The sequence below is a fragment of the Silurus aristotelis genome (genome assembly GCF_946808225.1).
Source record: "Silurus aristotelis genome assembly, chromosome: 15".
Taxonomy (NCBI): Eukaryota; Metazoa; Chordata; class Actinopteri; order Siluriformes; family Siluridae; genus Silurus; species Silurus aristotelis.
Genome location: NC_139588.1, coordinates 1,699,175 through 1,715,532, shown reverse-complemented (window position 1 = coordinate 1,715,532; position 16,358 = coordinate 1,699,175).

Genomic DNA, 16,358 nt, shown 5'->3' with positions numbered 1-16,358 from the left:
AACAAAGTTGATCATGCAGTGTTGAAGTTTTATGACTCAGAATCTCCAACCCTTAAGTGCGGTAGAACAGCAATCATTTAAAATGTTTTTGTATGATACCAGCCTAACACCACGCTCATGTCGAGGACCACTTTGTGACATACGATGAATGAGGCAGCAATTAAGATGAAGACTATTATAAAAGAAAAGTCAGGGATCAATTTCATGGCAGTGAACAAAGATTGTTGGAGGTCAAGGAGAAGAGGTTAAATCGGCATCACTGGGCATTGGGTTGATCCTAACAGTCTGGAAATGTTCTCAGTACACTAGCATGCAGGCTGCACAAAAGCCCCACACACCTGACAACCTGAATTTGTTGTATAGAACAATGTTTGAAAGACTACAGACAACAGGTTAGAGGTTTTTTTTTTTTTTTTTTTTTTTTTTTTTTAAGTCATTGTGTATACGGAGAACAAGACGAGAACAAAAACTCTACTTTAAATGATCCAGAAGATGAGATAAATGGTGAGGACTTTGTAGAGGTCACAGCTGTTGTAGATGAACATGCTGTAAGCAGCAACAGCTGTTGAAAAATGTTTAAGTGCTGAGAGAATGTGCAGACCAGCTGTCAGATATTCTTACTGAAACATCTCTCTAAGCAGTGCTGCTGTTCCACTGTGCTTCATGGCCAAAAGTCCTGTTTCTTTCCTTAGATACCATGACATTCTGCATGTGCGGTTGGTCACGGAACTCCTAATACGCATAGGAACCATAGTTTTTCCTCAAACCACACATGATAGCCTTCTGTATTTTCATTTATATTCAGATGAGCATAAGTACAATGTAATGCTTAACTTTCATATGCCACAGGGATTAATAAGTTTGCCTCACTTTTCCCACACCTTCATTTCACCTCAATGTTTTTTCCTTTATTTTAGTGATTTCTTTTGTCCCGCTTTCTCCCTTAAATTTCTCATAACTTTAACTGGTGTCCCTTTTGACTTCATTGGTGCTGCTGTGTACCTTTGTTGCAGTTCTTAAAACTTATGATTAACCTCATATCATGGCCTGTTTTCTTTAAAGCTGTTTCCAAGCTCATGCTTTGTCTTATGTGTGCTCTCAGATGACATTTCATGAGCATAGGCTTTGTGAGTCCTTTTAAACTCTACCACCAAATTGCGTGCAGGTGTAATCAATCAGGAACTCGGTGACTGTGAACATGGAACTGTAGCTGAGGTCTGGGGAATGTAGTCCACGGCAGCCATGTTTGTAGGCAGCAATGACTCCTGGCAATTGCGGTTTGTGGTTTCCTGTGTCATGACATTCTCATTGTAGCTTGTGGGTGGCAATCGTACTTGTAACAGAAAGCAATTCTGGTGCAAATTACAAAGCTTTTATACAATGTCAATGTACATAAAAAAAAAAAATACTGTGTGTGTGAGGGAATTCTGTTCATCATCAGAATAATGTTTTGAAATTAATCCTTTTTGAAGCACTTCTACTGAACTATTTGATCCTGACCTGTAGGAACCTAACCATGAATCCACAGAATAGACAGAGAATTACAAGATTCAACGTCTCTTTTTAGCCATAAACCCCCTTCCTAAAGTATAGAGTTCAACAGTAGTTGAAGCTGCACCATTTACCGCATCAACCCTCATTCTTTTTCCTTTTTCGATCTTTTTCCTCTTCTTTTCCATCCTCCCCCCATTCATAATAGCACTAACCACAGGATCCACCCCTGAGGCACACAGTGTTTATAGCGATATTACAGCAAGCACTTTTCACTAATCAGTTTTATTATAGAAACTATAGGAAGGTATACAAATCATTGATTATTCACACGCTTGCATGGAATAATTTATATAAAAAATTGGTTAATAAATAAATAAACCCATAGAATCGATGATTCTACCATAGGCTTCTGGCAAGCCTACAATTTTAACCAAAATTATTAGAAATGACAATTTAATCTGTTTAATGTCAAACAAGGCACCTGAAATAAAAAAAATAATAATAAAATCAGCTTTAAAGCAATACTCTAACTCATTCTGCCCTACAGTAGAATCATCGATTATTGTCGAGAGGTGAGGAGAAATATGACCATATGGGTATAAGGATTCAAGCTGCTCTATCTGATTGCTCACTTCTATATTGCTACTTTTTCCTGTAACCCCATGGATGGAGAAATAATAAAAACCAAAGCGTTATCCGTCCACAGCCCAAAGGGAAGTGCTGCTGAGACACAGTATCTATCAGAACTCTAGCAGTCATAAACATGTGCTGTTTATGTCTGTCTGCCTGTGATGGAAGGGGCATTAAAAATGCATAACCGTAACCCTAATTTATAACCCTACCTTTAACCCTTTAACCGTAATGTATACCCCTACGCCACTCCTATCCATGTAGGGGTTATGACCCTACCCCAACCACTACCCCTAACCCTATAACCCTAAATTATGTCCCCACCCCTGTAACCCTAATTTATAACCCTTCCCCTAACACTGTAACCATTGTTTATAATCCCAAACCTAACCCTGTAACCGTAATGTATATCCCTAGCCCACCCGTATCCATGTAGGAGTTATGACCCTACCCCAACCCCTTACCCTTGCAACCCTAATTTATAACCCTGAACCTAACCCTGTAAACCTAATGTATACCCCTTCCCCACCTCATCTATGTATGGGTTATGACCCTACACCAACCCTAAAGCCCAACCTTGTAAACCTAATGTATAGCATTTACATTTGCAGCATTTAGCAGACGCCCTTATTCAGAGCGACGTCCAAAAGAACTTTGAGTCTCTAGCAATAAATAAATCTACACTGGTACGCCAGATTACAAACGTAATATAAATATAACTCTTTAATTCAACAAAGCAAACTTGGAAAGTGCTAATTTAACCATACACCTACCCCTGTTACCCTAACTTATAACCCTTCCCCACCCTTATCCATGTAGGAGTTACGACCCAACCCCAACCCCTAAACCTGTAACCCTTATTTATTACCCTGTGCCCTAACCCTGTAACCCTAAATTATAGCACTATTCCTAACTATGTAACCCTAATTTATCACACTACCCCCTAACCCTGTAACCTTAACGTTTATCCCTAACCCTAACCCTAAGTATAATCCTACCGCCTAACCCTGTAACCCTAAATTATGACCCTACCCCTGAACCTGTAACCCTAATTTATAATTCTGCCCCTAACCATATAACCCCAACTTAAAGCCCTACCCCATACCTGTAACCATAATTTATAACCCTACCCCTAAGTCTGTAAGCCTAATTTATAACCCTACCCCAAACCATGTAATCATAATTTATAACCCTATTCCTAACCCTGTAACCCCTATTTATAACCATACCTTCTAACTCTGTAACACTAACTTATAACCCTACCCCAAACCTTGTAACCCTCATTTATAACCCTACCTGCTAATCATGTAACCCTAACTTATAACCCTACCCCTAACCCTAATTTATAACCTTACCACTAACCTTGTGACCCTAATTTGTTACCATACCTGCTAACTTCTAATCCTAAATTATGACCCTAACCCTTAATTATAAGCATACATCTGACCCTGTTACCCTAATTTATAACCCCACCCTTAACCCTGCAACTCTAATTTGTAACTCAACCGCTAACCCTGTTACCCTAACTCGTAATCCTACCCCTAATCCTGAAACTCTAATTTGTTAACCTACCCCGAACCTGGTAAACCTCAATTATAACCCTACCCCCTAATCCTGTAACCCAAAATGATAACCCTACCCCTAACTCTAATTTATAATCCTAACCCTGTGAAACTAATTTATAACCCACTTCTAACCCTGTAACCCTAATTTATAACCCTACCCCTAATTCTGTAACCCTAAATTATAACCCTATTTTTAATCAGATTATATAACCATACCCTCTAACCCTGTAACCCTAATTTATAACCCTACCCCCTAAACCTGTAACTCTAATTTATAACCCAACCCCTAACCATGTTGCCCTTACTCATAACCCTACCCCTAATCTTGTGTCCCTAATTTATTACCCTACCTCTAACCATGTAACACAAAATTATATCCCTAACCCTAACCCTGTGGCTTTAATTTATTGCCATACCCATAATCCTGTAAACCTAACCCTAACCTTACCCTTAACCATGTTGCCCTATCTTATAACCCTACCCGGTAACTCTGTAACCCTAATTTATAACCCTATCACTAACCATGTTACCATAAATTATAACCCTACCCCTAACCCTGTACCCTAACTCATAACCCTACCTCAACCCTGTAACCCTAATTTATAACCCTAACCTGCAACCCTATATTATTACCCAAACCATAACGCAGTAACCCTAAATAATAAGTCAAGTCAAGTTTATTTCTATAGCGCTTTTCACAACAGACATTGTCTCAAAGCAGCTTTACAGAAATCAACAGTGAAGGTGAATAGTGTGCATTTATCCCTGATTAGCAAGACTGTGGCAAGGAAAAATGCCCCTTAGATGTTATTAGGAAAAAACTTTGAAAGGAACCAGACTCAAAAGGGGATCCCATCCTCATTTGGGTGACATCAAGAGTTTGATCATAAATCTTTCAACAATACAGAACACTGGATAGTGAGAACTAACATGAGTACTGAAGTGTGTGATAAGTGATGTTCTTTCTACAGTCATAAACAGTCTTCATGGTTATAAAACCCTAAATTATAACCCTACTTCTAACACTGCTACCCTAATTTAACCCGAACCCTAAGTTTGTAATCAGGCGTACCAGTGTAGCTTTATTCATTGCTAGAGACTCAAAGCACTTTTGTACGTTGCTCTGGCTGAGGGCATCTGCTAAATGCCGTAAATGTAAATGTATAACCCTACCCCTAACACTGTAAACCTAAATTATAACCCTACCCACTAACCCTGCAACTCTAATTTATAACCCAACCCCTAACCCTGTTACCCTAATTTATAATTTACCCTTAACCCTAACTTATAAGCCTACCCACTAACCCTAATTTATAACCTTACCCCTAACCCTGTAACCCTAAAGTATAACCCTACCCACTAACCCTGCAACTCTAATTTATAACCCAACCCCTAACCCTGTTTCCCTAATTTATTACCCTACCCTAACCTTGTAACTCAAAATTATATCCCTAACCCTAACCCTGTAAACCTAACTTATAACCCTACCTGCTAACTCTGTAACCCCAATTTATAACCCTACCTCTAACCCTGTTACCCTAACTTATAACCCTACCCGCTAACTCTGTAACCCTAAATAATAACCCTATCTCTAACCCTATTACCCTAACTCATAACACCACCCATAACCCTGTAACCCTAATTTATGACCCTACCCCCTAAACCTGTAACTCTAATTTATAACCCAACCCCTAACCCTGTTGCCCTTACTCATAACCCTAAACATGTAACCTTAACTTGTAACCCTACCCCTAACAATATAAGACTAATTTATAACCATACCCCCTAACCCTGTTATCCTATTTTAAAACCCTAACCCAGTAACCCTAAATCATAACCCTACCTTAACCCTGTAACCCTAATTTATTACCCTACTCCTAACCCTGCTTCCTAACTTATAACCCTAACCCTGTAACCCTACCCCCTAAACCTAACCCTAACTTATAACTTTACCCCAACCCTGTTATCCTAAATTTTAACCCTCCCCTAACCCTGTAACCCTAATTTATAACCCTACTCCAAACCCTAACTGGCAACTCTATTTTATTACCCAACCCATAACGCAGTAACCCTAAATAATAAACCTAACCCCAAATTATAACCATACTCCTAACCCTCACCCTAGAATTCAAGAGTTATATTTATATTAAGTTTGTAATCTGGCGTACCAGTGTAGATGTATTCATTGCTAGAGACTCAAAGCACTTTTGTACATCGCTCTGGATAAGGGCCACAAATGTAAACTTATAACCCTACCCCTAACACTGTAACCCTAATTTATAACCCTACTCCTAACCCTGCTTCCTAACTTATAACCCTATCCCTAACCCTGTAACCCTACCCCCTAAACCTGTAACCCTAACTTATAACTTTAACCCAACCCTGTTATCCTAACTTATAACCCTAACCCTACCCCCTAACCCTGTAACCCTAACTTATAACTTTACCCCGTACCTGTAACCCTAATTTATAACCCTACCCCTACCCCTGCAACCCTAATTTATTACCCTACCCCTAATTTATAATCCTACCTGCTAACCCTGTAATTCTAAATTGTAACCCTCCTCCTAACCCTAAATTATAACCCTACCCCTAACCCTAAATTATAACCCTACCCCAACCCTCTTACCCTAACTCATAACCCTGTAACCCAAATTTTTCCCTACCTTTATATTTATAACCATACACCTAAACCCAACTTATAACCCTACCCCCTAACCATGTTATCCTAAATTATAACCCTACCCCTCACCCAGTAACCAAAATTATAACCCTACCCCAACTCTGTAACCCTGATTTTTTAACCCCACCCCTAACCCTGTAAGACTAAATTATAACCCTACCCCTAAGCCTCTTACCCTTACTCATAACCTTGTCCCTAACCCTGATACCCTAACTCATAACCCTGTAACCCAAATGTTTTTCCCTACCTTTATATTTATAACCATACACCTATCCCTGACTTATATCCCTCCCCCCTTACCATATTATCCTAAATTATAACCCTTCCCCTCACTCTGTAACCCTGATTTTTAACCATACCCCTAACCCTGTAACCCTAATTTATTACCCTACCACTAATTTAAAACCTTACCTGCTAACCCTGTAAGCCTAAATTGTAACCCTACCCCTAACCCTAAATTATAACCCTACCCCTAAAACTCTTAACCTAACCCTACATTTTAACCCTACCCTAACCCTGTAACCCTAACTTGTAACCCTACCCCAATCCTGTTACCCTAACTTAACCCTACCCCTAACCCTGTAACTCTAATTTACAACCCTACCCCAACCCTCTTACCCTAACTCATAACCCTACCCCTAACCCTGTTACCCTAACTCATAACCCTACCCTAACACTGTAACCCTAATTTATTACCCTACCCCTTTACCCTGTAACCCTAATTTATAACCCTACTCCTAATCCTGTAACCATAATTTATAATAATATATTATATTAAGATAATAATAATAAGATATATTATAATAATATATCTTGTGGCCATGCCACAAGAGGGTTTCCCCAGTGATAGCCCCACCGGCGGGGTACAATGAGCAGCGTTAGCGGACACGTGAACCTTCAAGGTAGATATATACATATATTTAAGAGTTAGGGTTAGAGCTCACCTTGAATCCTTGATAGTACGGAGTGGGCTGCCCCCTCGGGAGAACTCTGTCTCTGGGCAAAGTGGAATCACGTTCCAGCAGCCTCTGGAACTGCCTCACAGTGAGGGGTTGGCCTTCTCTCACTCTCCCGACTGCTTGAGAATGGCCGCGATCCGGGTGGGAGACAATTCTACCTGCAGCATGGTCGAGTCCCATACCAGACCCATGAAGGTGGTTCTCTGCAACGGAGAAAGCACAGCTTCTCCATGCAGAAGAGAACAACATCTCAATGCTGGACTGCCTGAAGCTCCGAGCTGCATTCATGCACTTGTGAAGGTGCAGGGCAAGAGTGCTATGCCAAAGGGAAGGACCTGATGTTGGTAAGCTTCGCCCCCGAAAGCAAACTTCAGGAACCTCCTGTGAGCTATTGGGGCATTCAGCAGAAAAGCCCTGTCCATATCGGGAATCACCGACAAGGTGAGCCACAGATGCCTCTCTGTGGTCACTAAGGCTGCCATGAACCTACCCATGGCCCACGCCCTTGGTGGCCCTAAGGGTTAAGTCAGCCACGCGATGTAACTTCATAACATAGTCAGCCCCAGAGCTGAATCTCTTGTCCAACTCTCGCAGCAGGTTGGCCTGGTATGCCTGCAACACAAAGTGTGGAGGAAGCCCATAGCCTGGCCTACTGCCGCGTAAGCCTTACCCAACAAATGGCCGAAGTGGCTTTCAACGTCCTAGTCGGCAATCCCGGAGCCTTTAGCGACGCAACACCTGGGGAGAGATAGCCAGCTAGCATCTCCTCGACCCTGGGCACCTCCCCATAGCCACACTCCTTAAACCCAACTATGTTTTTGCGTACAGCGGATTTTGTGGGGAGAAAGAACGGGCCATATATGGGGTCTCCCAAGACCTGGACACTTCGGTGTGCAGGTCGGGGAAAAACAGTAGGCCCGGGTAAGTAGGGTGAGCTTCGCCTCAGCGAGAGTGGGACCTGAGCCGCGAGCAAGAAGCCTACGTGTAGGTTTTGGTCGGTCTTTCAGCAGGATCCAGGAACCAGTCCGACGCTGAGGAAAAGTCACGCGTCTCCCACCAGAAAATGACTACTCACTCCTTACTCTGGAAGGTCAGCCTCCTCTCCCTTTTAACACGTGAAGCTGTCTCGGTTCGAACACGAGGTCCGTAAATCTTTTCGGGGCAGTTTGTAACAACTCAGTCCCGAAATTCCACGGAAAAGATTTGCAGAGAAAACCTCCAGTCTTTTTGTTCCCGCTGGCAAAGAGGTTAAAAGGAATGCCTGTCTTCCTGTCAGACAATTTGCACTCTCTGGAAATATGTCCTGCTTTGCCACATGAATAACAAACGGGGAGATTATCTGGGTTATAAGGAGGTGGTCTCTCCACTCTATCTCCACTAGCCCGACCCTCTCTTTTCGAGGATACTCTGTCTTGTTGTTTTGATAGACTTTTCTTACACCTATTACTGACACAGGATGAGACCTTTTTAGTTTTCAAATTACTTTTGGCAATAATGTCATGAAATTCTCATAGTTGTGTTACATGCATTGCTACAGCCGAACGGGTGAGCAAATCACATTTATTAAGTAAGGCAGATTTGAAACTGACACCATTTGAAGTAATGTCTGGATTGCCACTAAAAGTTTTAAATGCCTCCAGTAATGGCAACTGGGTGCTCCTCTTCCCTCATGTGCATATCGCATATTTTATCCCAGTTAACTGACATCATACCTAAGACCTCAAGCAGTGCCTATTTCCTTTCTAACCCATTGGCAATTCTATCCTTGACCTTCTGAGAGAGAGCTCCCGAGAGAGTATCCGGTAAGCACATACTTAACAAAACACATTCATCGCCATCTGTAAATTTGTAAATGTGGCATAGTGATCCAGGTTTTTCAGAAAATCTAAAGGATCTTGTTTTTCAGGATCAAATTTACCAATATTCTTAATTACGACTTCTAGCTCATTGGGGCTAAACCTGACCAGAGTAGAGACCTTTGGTGAGTGACTGACACTTTTCCCAACCCTCATCACTGTACTTCTGTAAGTCTGAAGTGGCTGGAACTCGATTATACGATGTGATATCCATCAACCTTATACTGGGATTTCCCTGAGTTGTGATATTTTTTATCATTAATTTGGCAGGCAGCCTTATCTTCCTTCAAATCACTAAACACCTCTCAACAGATGATTTAAGCATACCGTTGTTCACTTTCAGAAATGCGATCTCTTTCTGCATTCTGATTTTTTTCTTCTTTCCATATTGTTTCACTGACTTGGTTAATTTTTAGTAGAAATGTCTCCGTCTAGAGTCTAGAATGAAGCCGCTTATTTTCAGCCTGTAGCTCATCCAGCCTCCTTCTAGTCACTTTTTTTTACTCCTGGGCATTTTGGGATAACTCTCAAATTAGAAACAGCCCACTCATCCGGCTTATCACCAACCTTCTCAATTCCGTCAAACATCCCCTGTGAGCCGTGTTTAGTGATGTACTTAAATCAGCTCTTCTATTTCCAAAATACTAACTTACAAATACACGTTATGTAGTTACTTTAAGATCACCGTCTATTTATTCACCGTAACAATACTTCTAGTGCAAAATGTAGGTATGTAGTTGCTTAAAATAGCCTAATAAAATCTCTACAATAATACAAACATACTGTTTAAAATATTCCACTGTCACAATACAGCGTTATATCATAAACCAGTGTACTTCGGGCTTAAAACATGAGTTTAAAACAGAGTCGCAGTCCATCGGACAAACCACAGCTCGCCAATGTAAGTAAAAATAATAAGGACAACGATGATCGTAATGAAGTTTACATGTAATTACTATTTTTGTTCAGTTTAAATTGAGTGGGCAAAGGGTAAGTCAAAACCTAGGGTTAGAGTTAAGTTCAAGGTTAGTCTTAAGTAAAAGGGTGGGATTTGCATTTTTGTACTAAAATGTTAAAGCTCTTCAATTTTCTGCTTAGGAATTGCTGGCTGACTTGTGAAGCACCATCTTTGTTAAATTCCATTAGAGCTTTAAATGGCCAATAATTCAGCTCATTATGTGGAACCAAACCTGTGATGTGAATTTCATCTAGTTTGACAGCAACTGTTATCAGTAAACCAGGGTCTAATAATGTCTGGAAGTGTTCTGAATGGGGATTCGCAGCACAAATTCTTCATGCAGTCAAATGCAGATGCTATAGCAGTTAATAGTCTTTCATGATCCAGCAATAAGAGCTGGACGCCACAAAGTAGAGACAAATCTGTGAAATATTTCCAATGACCAAACAAGGCAATACAGGTCACTTCAGACAGGTAACCTGAAGCTTCATGCAACAACCTGAGCTCTTGTGTAGGACAATGATGACTATCCTTAAATGCTGTGCATGTAGAAGCAATTGCTTTTTGGCATTTTCTATGACTTTTAGAGGATTGTGTTTGATTCTGTCTACATTTTCATTTACAGTACGTTCAAATTATTTTGGACATCTACGTGAAAGGAGACTCCAAGAATTGAATTTTTCACATGAAATCAGTCCTGGAGCAAGCCAGAAAAGTAATGGGTTAAAAGCCACATGACTTATGAGTTTATATTTGAAAATTGAATGAATTGGTGTTTTTTTAGTGTGTGGTCTCATTTGTTTTGTAACTATATTCTACCAGACATGTTTGGTTTTTTTACCAGGCTGCACTCCCTTAGATTCATATGCCAAGGAGATAGCTTCCACAAGCCAATGAGAGAGACGTTGCTTAGAGAAGGGATTCCCTGTTTTCGAGAGGGCCCAAGAAATGAAGAGCTGGTTGCTCCTTCTAAAGGGGCTAGTCGTGTCAATGTAACCCCACAGGGCATAAAGCCTTTAGCCTCTGGTCCTCCACAGAGGAAAAAGAAGGAGGGTGAAAAGCATTTAGGCATAAAGGCCAGGTTAGGCCTGAGCAAAACCTTATCCCCATTGAGCGACAATTTGGTGCATGAAGAATGAACCGAGAGTGCATGCAAATCACTGACACGTTTGGCAGAAGCCAAGACCAGAAGCAGAGCTGTCTTTAAGGATGGGAGTTTAAGGGAGATATCCCCAAGGGGCTCAAAAGGCCATTGAGCCAGCACCTCCTGCACCATGGAGAGGTACCATTCTGGGTGGGGCTTAAACCCACAACCTTGTGGGGAGCTGCTGATCAGTAAACCAACACCTTACCCACTGAGCTATTACTTTTGTCTTGTGCAAGCAGTCAATAAGCCTAATGAACCAAACTAGCTTCTTTTCATACTTCAACACCATGTAACTCATCAAAAGTGGGCCAAACAAGTCTTTAAAAAAAAAACAAACAAAGAAATAAATCAATATTTTCAACAGGTCTCTTTAATTAACAAATAGATTTACAGTTTATTGTCACAAAGTAGGCAAACTATTATATTTCAAAAGAAACAAAATTTTTATCTTTTGCGAAGGTGGGACTTGAACCCACAAACTTGTAGGGAACTGCTGATCGGTAAACCAACAGCTTACCCACTGAACTATCACTTCTGACATGTGCTAGCAGTCAATAAGCCTAATGAACACCAATTAGACAAACTATGAGCTTTCAAAAGAAAAAAAAAACGTATCCTTTGCCATGGCAGGGCTTGAACCTACAACCTTGTGGGGAGCTGCTGATCAGTAAACCAACACCTTACCCACTGAGCTATCACCTCTGACTTACGTATGCAGTCAATAAGCCTAGTGAACCAAAATAAATTATTTTCCATACTTTAACACCATGTAACTCATATTAAAAGTAGGCCAAACAAGTCGTTCAAAAAAGACAAAGAAATAAAGCAATCTTTTCAACAGGTCTCTTTAAATAACAAATAGATTTACACTTTAATATCACAAAGTAGACAAACTACTTAAACCCATAACCTTGTGGGGCACTGCTGATCGGTAAACCAACACCTTAACCACTGAGCTATCATGTCTGATTTTTGCAAGCAGTCAGTAAGCCTAATGAACCAAAATAGCTTATTTTCCATACTTCAACACCATGTAACTCATTAAAAGAAGGCCAAATAGCTTATTTTCCATACTTCAACACCATGTAACTCATTAAAAGAAGGCCAAAGAAGTCGTTTAAAAAAGCAATCTTTTCAACAGGTCTCTTTAATTAACAAATAGATTTACAGTTTAATGTCACAAAGTAGACAAACTATTAGATTTAAAAAAAAATAAAAAAAATGAATCCTTTGCAATGGGGGCAGCTTCAACCAACAACCTTGTGGGGAGCTGCTTATGAGTAAACCAACACCTTACCCACTGAGCTATCATTTCTGATTTGCTCTGGCAGTCAATAAGCCTAATGAACACAAAGTAGACCAACTATGAGAGTTAAAAAAAAAAAAGAAAAACGTATCATTTGCGATGGCAGGGCTTGAACCCACAACCTTGTAAGGGAGCTGTTCATCGGTAAACCGACCCATTACTCACTGAGCTATAACTTCTGACTTTTGCTAGCCGTCAATAAGCCTAATTTACCAAACTAGCTTCTGTCCATTTATTCAACACCATGTAACTCCTATTAAAAGTAGGCCAAACAAGTCTTTCAAAAAAGACAAAAAAATAAATAAATCTTTTCAACAGGTCTCCTTAATTAACAAATAGATTTACACTTTTTTGTCACAAAGTAGACAAACTATTAGATAAAAAAAAAAAAAAATGTATCCTTTGGGATTGGGTTGCTTGAACCTACAACCTTGTGGGGAGCTGTTGATCAGTAAACCAATAACTTACCAACTGAGCTATCACTTCTGACTTGGGCATGCAGTCAATCAGCCTAATGAACCAAACTAGCTTTTTTTTTCTCCATACTTCAACACCATGTAACTCATTAAAAGTAGGCCAAACAAGTCTTTTAAAAAAGACGAAGAAATAAATCAATCTTTTCAACAAGGTCTCTTTAATTAACAAATAGATTTACACCTTAATATCACAAAGTAGTCAAACTATTAGATTTTAAAAGAAATGTTTTTTTTTCCATTTGCGGTGGTGCGGCATGAACCCACAAGCTTGTGCGGAGCTGTTGATCGGTAAACCAACACCTTACCCATTGTGCTATCACTTCTGACTTGAGCAAGCAGAGCGCCAATCAGAGACTTAAATTACAGCTGGGTAATATTTTTTTTGTGGGGTTTCTTTTCTTTTGTTTTATTTACATTTGTTTCTGTTAATAAATGTTTATTGTTTATACAATATATTCTTATGTTATTTCTGAGTGATAGAAGAGAATGTCTAAAAGAAACACTGAAGTCTGAAGCCCGAGGTTAATAACAGTATTTTGGAGTTACTTTGGTAGTAAACAAATTACACCTCAAGAAAATTTTGATGTGCCTCTCACGTGTAAAATTACCCTAGACATAGTTTGAGCCAGTGAATGAGAGGGCTACAATGTATTTCTTGAAAATCCTCAACAATTGCCTATCACACTTACTTTTCACATTAAAAGAAAACTTAATTGCACACCGGGTGCCAGAGACTGACATAAGCACAGTAATTAATGTGCTGAAAACTGAAGAGCTCTTGAGAGATTGCCACAACAAGACATGAAAACTGTTTTCAAAAATAGCTTTAATCATGTTGAACCAGTTCCCATTTGCTTGGGACAAAATGAGGCAGGCAGAGCATTTTGCTCAGTATGTTCCAACCAAACAAACAATAGAATCTCTCTTCCAGTGTCAGTCAGTGAGGGACAGTACAAGCAAGTACACTGTAATGTTCCATCTGAGGATGTTCTTCAAGATGTTTAGGATGGCACTAATATTAGGGAGAATGTCGTGTTCAAGACAGAGGTCTTATCACTTGGTTTCATTTTATATCAGGATGCATTTAAAGTAGTAAATCCTCTTGGCTCTGACAAGAGAAAACACAAGATGCTTGCAGTGTATCTTACTCTTATGGGCATTTTGCCTCAAAACAGGTCAAGCACTGATCATATGCAGCTTGTTCTTCTTTGTAAAGAACAGGATTTCAAATATTTTGGTCAAGATTTAGTCATGGTCTCCCTTGTCAAAGATCTAAAAAAAGTCAGTGGCATTGACCCGCCTGACGGAAGAGTACACTCATAAAAATGAATTCTGCTGTGTGTTAAATTTAAATGTAACAGATTCCGTACAATATCATTTTATGTTTACTAAATGAACGCGAATAAATCATGTAGGATTTTCTATAAGGTCAACTACTTAGCTTTTAATAGATTCACTAGTGTCAAAATAACATAACACACTCAAACTCTCATGCGCTTCCGAGAAAATCACAGCTGATATCGCGAGATTTAAGCAAAGCCTGGTTTCGTGAATTCAACTGTTTATCGCACGCTTTTGAGCAGATAAGAGCAAATCTTTTGTTATACACTTTTAAAATGAATTAAAATGTAAACTAAATCACTTTTAACCCAACGTCTTATTCTTTTTTGTTGATAATACACAGAATGTAATGTTTTTCGTTAATCGACGAGATGTAATGTTCATTCAGGTTAGGAGAAAGCTAGCGAATTACTGTACAGTACTGTTACTGTACTGTACTGTTCACGATTAGCATGGTGGACTTTACTGTAGGTAATGACGTTAGCAGTTCACTTTCGTAACATAATGCGTTTACTTGTTAAACAAATACACTCATTTAATTAACCAACCCTGTTTAATTTCCACGTGTTTTAAATAAAGCTCTTCGTTGTTTTGCTAATAACAGGGCAGTAGATTAGCATTAACTGTCGCTTGTCTAAACTACACGTGTGGTATAAGTGAATCTTTCACACTCAGCTCAACAGGAGAGGGAGAGACTTTGCACAGGTGATTCTGCTTGTTAAGAAAGAAAGAACCGTAATGAAAAGGAACGGTTCTGAAATAACACGGTATTAAAAGTTCACCAGCTGTAAAGCCAGAGTATGATAGCCATAATGATTTACATGATAGAAATAAGGGAAGGGGGAAATAAAGTTTTACAGGAATTGATATAAGTAAACATAAGGAAAGATTAGACTTTTGGTATAGGAATCAACACACAGAGGTTGAACTATATACAAAAATATAATAAGTAAATCATAAATAGAATAGCTATAATTAGAATAGTCACCAAATACCTTGTCAATTTGTTAGTACATACTAGTTATGTGGTTATGTTACAGTGTAGTACTGGGCTGTGCATTAGTGCAGGTGAGTTGGTACATTGTGAATAAACACCAGATGGGATCATGTTCAGTACCATCAGAGGACATGTCTAACAGCTGGTAGGAGTGTGTACACTTCCTTATTAAAATTAGATTGGTTGTATAAATGTATAAATATTAATGTATTATTACTAATAATAATTGTCTGCTGCAATAACTGTCCAGCTGCAAGTGTGCCTTCAGCCTGCACCTGTCTGAAGTCCATCTGCATCAGTCATTACAGGTTATAGGCATCATTTACTACATTTACATTTATAATTGAAATGTTTCTTTTTATTAGATTTTTTAAAACATCTAATGTCTATGAGATTTTAGTATGGGGCCCGGAGGAAGAATTATTCCTCAGGATCATGATGTGGAAGTGTAAGGCAGGTAGTGTAGTCGTATCTAGTAGATATGAGCTACTAAAACATATTAGATTAGAGCACCGTCACAGGCGACGCTACCCTTCCCTTCGCACAAATTCTCTGTGTTCCTTTAAGACTTGGAATGCTTTGCACATTCACTTGAGTAGAGTCCATCCTAAAAAACCTCTCAGGAGTTACTGGAATTGTCTACATTGAGTTGCCATTTGTGTGCTTGTTGTGATCATACAGAGAGATTATTTGATTTACGTTGGCATTCATCTAAAGAATAATGAAACTGTTACATGTATGTTTAGGGGTTGCTTTTTTCAACACATTCCAGCATGGTACCGTGACAGGATGCCACCTGTGCCATAAGTTCAGTCGTGAAATTTGCTCACTACTAAATATTCCACAGTAAACTGTTCGAGGTGTTAGAACAAAGTGGAAGCGACTGCACTGTTAAAAAAAATAAAATAAATGTCTGTATTTTTTTTTATAGAAATGTAACTTTTTT